The sequence below is a fragment of the Dendrobates tinctorius genome, unplaced genomic scaffold, assembly GCF_039654945.1.
Source record: "Dendrobates tinctorius isolate UK_male_01 unplaced genomic scaffold, ASM3965494v1 ptg000193l, whole genome shotgun sequence".
NCBI lineage: Eukaryota > Metazoa > Chordata > Amphibia > Anura > Dendrobatidae > Dendrobates > Dendrobates tinctorius.
Genome location: NW_027361860.1, coordinates 517,231 through 525,000, shown reverse-complemented (window position 1 = coordinate 525,000; position 7,770 = coordinate 517,231). Strand labels below are relative to the sequence as shown.

General features: G+C 44.3%; 1 long non-coding RNA gene across 1 annotated transcript in view; it reads left to right on the top strand.

Moving 5' to 3' along the window:
- Positions 1-7,515, top strand: part of LOC141055989 (uncharacterized) — a 219,220-nt gene extending 211,705 nt beyond the window's left edge. Inside the window, exon 2 of the long non-coding RNA XR_012221564.1 lies at positions 6,190-7,515. This is a non-coding gene — a long non-coding RNA (uncharacterized lncRNA). The remainder of the gene's footprint in view (positions 1-6,189) is intronic.
- Positions 7,516-7,770: the final 255 nt, after the last annotated feature.

Here is a 7,770-nt window from a genome sequence, read left to right as displayed (position 1 = left end):
ATATTCCACCAATCTGAAAATGATTGCACAAGCATTACAATTTGAATTTCAAGACTGTTTTAGCTACTTGAGATTCCTGTTCACTCTCTATTAAAGCTAAAGTAGCATCTTGTAGGTGTAATACAGAAGATCCCAATACAGCAGCAGTCTCCAACACCATCTTTTCAAGGACTTGATTCAAACTTGTCTATCTTTACCCCTTTACCTCCAATATATCCAATATTTTCTAGGTCTGATTGTAGAGTATGAATGTCCATAGTGTTTCCAATCCCCCTCTTACTTACAAACTCTAGTGATTTTCCCAAACCATCATTCCATTCCTCTATGTTAATGAGATGTGATTGACACTGGGGATATCTGGAAGAGTTTTTCCAGTTGGTCATGTTAAAAGTCCATATCATAGTCATATTATTTATTATACATTTTTATAGTGCCATTTATACCTTGGTGCTTTACATGTTTAAAGAGGCAAATATAAACAAGTGCAATAAACATGAGCAACATACGATGCACATAAGGACAGGAATAGAAGGGACATTGCCTGCAAGGGCTCAGTCTACAGGGGATGGGTGAGGATATGCTATGAAAGGGAAGAGCTGGTTGTGCAGCAGTTCAGTAGATTGAAGATCACTGCAGGTTATAGGCTTGTTGAAAGAGGTGGGTCTTCAGGTTCTTTTTGATGGTTTCCATGGAAGACGAGAGTCTAATCTGTTGGGGTAGAAAATTCCAGAGTAAGTGGAAAGCATGAGAGAAGTCTTGTATGCGGTTGTGGGAACAAGAGGGGAGTAGAGAAGTAGATCTTGAGAGGATCAAAGGTTGCGTGTGGCTAAGTACCTGGGAGACCATGTCACAGATGTATGGAGGAGACAGGTTGTGGATGGCTTTGTATGTCATAGCTAGGGTTTTGAACTGGAGCCTCTGGATGATAGGAAGCCAATGAAGGGCTTGGCAGAGAGGAGAGGCTGGGAATAACAGGGAGACAGGTGGATTAGTTGGGCAGAAGAATGTAGGATGGATTGGAGTGGTGCCAGAGGGGAGGCTAGAGAGTAGGAGGTTGTAGTAGTTGATGCAGGAGTTAAGGAGTTGCCCTAGTGTTTTTGTGGTTTCATGATCAAGGAATGCATGGATCCAGGAAATATTATTGGGTTTGAAACGGAAGGAGAAGGCTAGGGTATGGATATGGGGCTTGAGAGGGCAGTGTCGAAGATCACCCTGAGGCACTGAGCATGTGAGACTGGGGAAAGTGAGCAGCCATTGACGAATAGGTCTGGTGGAGGGGTAGAGTGAAATGGGGGGGAAAGATTATGAATTCTGTCTTGTCCATGTTCAGTTTTAGAAAATGAGCAGAGAAGAAAGCTGAAATAGCAGACAGACAATGTGGAATTTTGGTCAGTAAGGAGGTGAGGTCAGGTCTAGATACGTAGATCTGCGTGTCGTCTGCATAGAGATGATACTGCAAACCATGGGGTTCTATGAGCAGTCCCAGACTGAAGTTATAGATGGAGGCGAGTTGGGGTCCTGGAACTGAGCCTTGAGGCAAACTAACCAATGGGGCGAGGTGAGGAGGTGGTGTGGGAGAGGTAGACACTGAATGTTTGGACTGTTAGATATGATGAGATCCTGGATAGGAACAAGCCTGTGATGCCCAGAGATGAATCTGGAGCAGGAGGGAATGGTCCACAGTGTCGAAAGCCTAAGACATGTCTGGGAGAAGGAGGACTGTGTAGTGTCGATTTGGTCTTGGTGGTTAGTAGGTCGTTGGTGACTATAGTTAGGGCAGTTTTAGTTGAGTTATGCAGTCGGAAGCCTGATTGTAAACGGTCAAAGATGGAGCAGGAGGAGAGGTGGGAGGACAGTTCAAGATGGACATGCTGTTCCAGTAGTATTGAGGTATAAGGGAGATGAGATATCAGGCAATAGCTAGACACAGAGGATGGGTCAAGGGAGGACTTTTTGAGAATGGGTGTGATCGAGGCAAGTTTGAAGGATGATGGGAATACACAATTTGTAAGTGAGAGGTTAAAGAGGTGTGTTAGAGTAGGTATGAAGACTGTGGCGAGGTTAGGGATGAGGTGGGACGGGAGCTGGTTAAGCATGCAATTGGTGGTATCTTGAAAGGAGGGTGGAGAGCTGATCTTCTGTCATGGTGGAGAAATTGGTTTCTGAGGAACAGGACTGAGCAGCTAAGAGGGGCATTGGTGGCTGCGGGCCAAAACTATCTGATTGCATCAATCTTCTGCTTAAAGGAGGCAAAGTCTTCAGCAGTAATGAGATGAGGGAGGAGGTGCTGGGGGACTGAGTAGAGAATTGATAGTGTTGAAGAGCTGTTTAGGGTTGTGAGACAGGGAAGATATGAGAAGTTTGCTTTGCAGCAGTGAGCATGGACTTGAAGCTGGTGAGGGACTGCTTGTATGCGGCTAAGTGCTCAGCAGAACGGTATTTCTTCCATCTCCACTCAGCAACCCTGAAAGCCCGTCTCAGTTCTTTGGTCAGGCTGGTCAGCCAGGGTTGCCTGATTGTACGAGTTTTGCTACGTGTGAAGGGGTGGCTGAATCAAGTGCTGCTGTTATTGTGGTGTTATAAAAGGTGGCAGCAGCATCTGTGTCATGAAGTGCAGTGATGTCTGTAAGAGGGCGGAGGGACTCGGAGCGATAGTAAATTGAGGTGTTTGAGATTTCAGCGAGAGTGAATTTGTGGAGTGGGAGTTGCGCACTAGAAGAGGAGGAAGAGAATGTCAGTTGGTTGTGTTTAGACAGGGCGAGGGGTGAGTTAGTGAGATTAGTAAGGGAGCAGAGGTGGGTGAAGGTAAGGTCCAGCATGTGACCATCTTTGTGAGTGGCCACGGAGGACCATTGAGTGAGGCCAAAGGAGGCAGTGAGCGATAAAACTTTGGAGGCAGCTGGGGTGGAATCATCAATGGGGATGTTGAAGTCACCCATGATGGAGGGGATGTCGGCAGAAAGGAAATGAAGCAGCCAGGTGGTGAAATTGTAATATATAATTTGACTTGTCTCTTTAAGAAAAGGAAGTCTTGTGACTAGAAAGTTATAGACAAAGTGGGATAGGGAGTTTCAGTTTAGTCTAGGGAAAATGTTATGCTGTGTGCTGGAGGAAGAAGAATAAAATACAGTTAAAGCGTTCTCTTGAATTCCTTATACCTTGTGGACATTACAGAATTGATCGAGAAAGGTGGAGATGGCTAGTTCTGTGGGCGGTTGATGACAGCCAGCTGGAGATTGGAAGGGGTTAGATGCAGACAGAGTGGACCTCCAATGAGGGAAGAGTAGCAGAGGGTGGTAGAGGAATTGGGGTAAAGGAGCAGGTATCGGACAGTGGCAAGCCAACTCCTCCTCCACATTTGTTGCTGGGGCGAGGGGTGTGAGAAAGATGCAATCTGCCATAAGAGTGCATCTGGAGGGGGTGAACCAGGTTTCAGTGATGCCAAGGAAGGAGAGTTTGTTGGTGATGAAGAGGTCATGGATAAACAAATTTATTGCAGACAGAGCGTGCATTCCATAGTACTCCAGGTAGGGGGACCGGAGGAGTGGGGGCTGGATGAATGGGTGTGAGGTTATCATCATTGCAAAAAATGTGTAGAGAATAGTGACAGGGTGTTAGAAATGAGTGTGGGAATGTGTTATGGAGGGCCAGGATTTGGGGATACATCGCCAGCAATGAGGAGTAGCAGACAGTGTTAGAAGGTGTTAGCAGGATAGGACATGATGTAGCCATGTGTGTCTGGAGAAAAAGGATTGTATATGGAGGAACAGTTCTGAGGAGAAGGTGAGGTGGCTGTGGAGGATGGAGGGGGAAATGACTAGTTCCTTACTAGGTGGGGGAATTACAGGAGAGAGCGCAAGTGATTCCAGTCCATTTCTAGTCTAATTTAGAGTAGTGCAATTAGAAATCTACTATTTGAAATAAGCCTGGGCTGATGCATGGACCTGAATATATCTGTGACTGAGAGGGATCAGCTGTGTGAAAATGTGGTCTGGCCACACACACCTACCCACATCTCTAAGTTAACCAAAGGTGATAAAAAGGGGGAAGGGACAGCCCACTCAGATATGCATGGTAGACAAAAGAGAAATTCAGTACATTATGCATGCAAAAAGTAGGGTAAGCAATGCATACCAGGGATAATAAATGCAATTCACAAAACAGTCAGGAGCTTGGGACATTCAATGCATACCTGTGGGAAGAGGAAAAACAGCTTGATTAGATGGTACAGATGATGATATTGTAGGAGTGATATGTGGCCAAATGCATTCTAGAATTCTAGTCTAATTCAGAGTAGTGCTATTAGAAATCTGCAATTTGAAAAAAGCCTTGGCAGACTACGTCTGGGCAGATGCATGGTCCTGAACATACCGGCAAATATATCTGCATAAAAACTCGATCTTGTAATAGAGGTTTAGATTAAAATTGATTGATTTGAAGAGGGTTGAAATTGTGTGCGCATACATTATCTACTGCTGACTATACATCTACACTTACATCTTTACATTGTAGTTATTTTTTGTTTAAAACGCAACATTGGTAAAGCCCAGAATCCTTGGGAGATGGATTATCTACAGAAAAAAATTAAATTCTTATTCAACCATCTCACATTACCGGATTGACCTCTGTGTATAACATTTGTCTGACCATTTGAATAACTTCCCAAATATCTACTGTATCTTTGGTCCATATTAACAGATTCCGAAGGTAAATCTAACATTGTGTTGCATTCCTCTCCTTCTGTAATGAAGAATCCAAAATTTTCCCCAAATTGTGTCCTTAACCACATATCTGTTTTGGGTGTTCCAACTTTCCCATTTTGTTATCACATTTGTAATATCACCTGACCACATGGCTTTCTCTTCACCTCTTATCTCTATTTCAGTAAAACACATCTGTAGGACTGCATTCCCATGTGCCTGTCTTATTAGTGTGTATGTAATCTCTTGTAACTGTGTGAACTAAAGGGTATGTCGCACTAAGCGAGATCGCTTGCGATATCGCTAAAGCGACATCGATTTTATGACGCAGCAGCGACATCGCTGACGATGTCGCTGCGTGTGACATGTAGTGGCGACGTGGCCCCCGCTGCGATGTCGCTGATCGCGCACGAACGTTCAGGACCGTATTTTGATTATTGGAATCCCGCTGGTGAGCCTTAATCTTAGTGTTTGACCCCTTTTATGAACGACGAGCGATCTCGTTGGCGACTCATATGTGAGCGGCGCAGGCGGGACTAGGTTTCATTTGTAATAACGCCCCTCAGCACCGATTGGTGGCCACAACATCACCCCAGCAATAAATGAAAACGTCAGTGCGTCCCCATCTATTGTTCCAGCGCGCTTGGATTACACCTACATTCTGGTCCTTTGTGCATGCTGAGGATAGTATCATGTGAGGCTGGTTTTGGATTCTGTCGGAGTCACAACTGCGATTCATCTTTGGCATTTCTACCATCTGGATTTGTGGATTTCCTTAGCAAGATAGATATTTTTTATTTGTTTTTTTTCCCTTTTTTACACTATTTTAATCTTATTACACTTTGTTATATCTACTGTTTTTTCTTTTAGAATACTACAATTATCGGACTTATATACACATATTTGCTGAACTGAAGAGACCCAGAATAATTAAAAAACAACGTTTTTATTGAATATATTAAAAGTATTTTAAAAAAGCAAAATAACCCAGTAGGAGGAATTATACATCCAAGACGCTAGAAATAATGTCAAAGGTAATCATGTAAATATTACTATCTCAGGTCAATAAATCAGAATTAGCAACCATGGTACAAACACCATATTAATTATATGCAAATTGCAAATACATAATTGATGCCAACATTGTAATGGCTGTATTGCTAATTAAATATACATCTCAACCTAAATGCCCATCTTATTAACTAACATCATCATGGATTAAAAATCCTAAGTAAGATGAGAAATACAAATAAACAATTACCTCATATAAATCGGCATCTGTGACAGTGCATGGCGTGACCTCCCCAACCCCAACGCGCGTTTCGCAGTCGCTTCTTCCGGGGGCGTGTTTTTTCTTTTAGCAGTGCACACCGCATCTATTTTTTTATTTTTGTTGCTTTGTGAGTAAATCTTTTTGTAATATTTGATCCTCTATAACATTTTTTTTTAAAACTTTCTAAATAACTTTTCTATTCCTTTTACCGGGCAGATTGCACATAATGTACATGTCCACCGCGGAGCGTGTGATTGTGGCAGCAGCTTTACTGATGGAGGGAGATCGACAAGAAGAGGCGCGGGCGGAACAGAGGCGCTCCAAACGAAAGCGTCGCATGTGGACCAGAGAATGGCTTGAGCAGCGGTCCAAATTCACCCACATGCATCTAGTGAGGGAGTTACAGGAGAAGAATCCGCAGGATTTCCGCAATTATCTACAGATGTCGGAGGATTCATTTAAGCTCCTACTGGAATGTGTGAGGCCACTCATTGAACGGCAGGATACACGGATGCGTGCAGCTGTTTCGGCAGAGGAACGTTTGGCTGTCACGCTGCGATTCCTGGCAACCAGACGTTCAATGAAAGACTTGCAATTTTCAGCAGCTGTTTCCCGATCACTCCTCAGCGTGTTAATCCCAGAGACATGCAACGCCATCGTCCAGAGTATACGGAGCTACATGCCTTTTCCTAAATCCGCGGCGGAATGGAAAAAAATTTCATGTGATTTTGAACGTATTTGGCAGTTCCCTAACTGTGGTGGTGCCTTGGATGGCAAACGTGCGCATCACGCAACCAGCCAACAGCGGAAGCTATTTCCATAACTACAAGGGCTACTTCAGCGTGATCCTCTTGACCCTTGTGAACGCCAATTATGAATTTATAAACGTTGATGTTGGCATGAATGGCAGGGTTTCGGACGGAGGCGTTTTGGAGCACACAATTTTTGGTGAACGCTTGAATAACTCTGAACTGCACTTGCCAACCAACATGGACACCACCGCCAATCTTAACTTTGTGTTTGTGGGCGATGAAACATTCTCCCTTCATGCACATCTTGTGAAGCCGTACCCACAAAAGACTTTGATGGAGGAAAGGCGTATTTTTAATTACAGACTGTCAAGGGCACGCCGCGTTGTTGAGAATGCGTTCGGCATCATGGCCAACCGCTTCAGGGTTTTCCACACTCCAATAAACATGAAGCTGGAATCCATAGACTCCGTGGTGTTGGCCTGTTGCGTGCTGCACAATTTTTTACGACAACGCGATGCTGCAGCATACAGTCCACCAGGCTTCATGGACTCAGACAGCAATGGTGACGTGGTGCTCGGAGAATGGCGTGAGAATGATCCCGCTATTGCAGGACTTCGACCTGTCAATCAAGGCAGGCCCAAGGACGATGCAAAGGCCAGCCGAGATAAGTACTGCCAATACTTCAACGGGCCTGGTGCTGTGAGTTGGCAGCATCAGATATAGTTATGTAAAGATTGCTTGGTTATCCTGTTTAAAAGTTTGTGTTAATAAAAAAAAAAAAACTTTACAATTTTGTGTTGTGTTTATTCGTAGGTGTGATGGGGAGGGGGTATTAATATCGAGAAGGCAAAAAACAAGAGGGTTGAGATGGGGAGGGGCAGTACTGGGGATAACTCCAAATGAGGAGAGTGATGGTGAGGGGGGAGTTAGGGGGGGAGGGCAAAAGAAGTGGTGTGATTGTAGCGGTGTGAGCAATGGGCAGAAGGAAAAATGAGGTTAAGCCCACACATATGCATCTCTGGTGCGTTCTCAAAGAGGCTGCGGG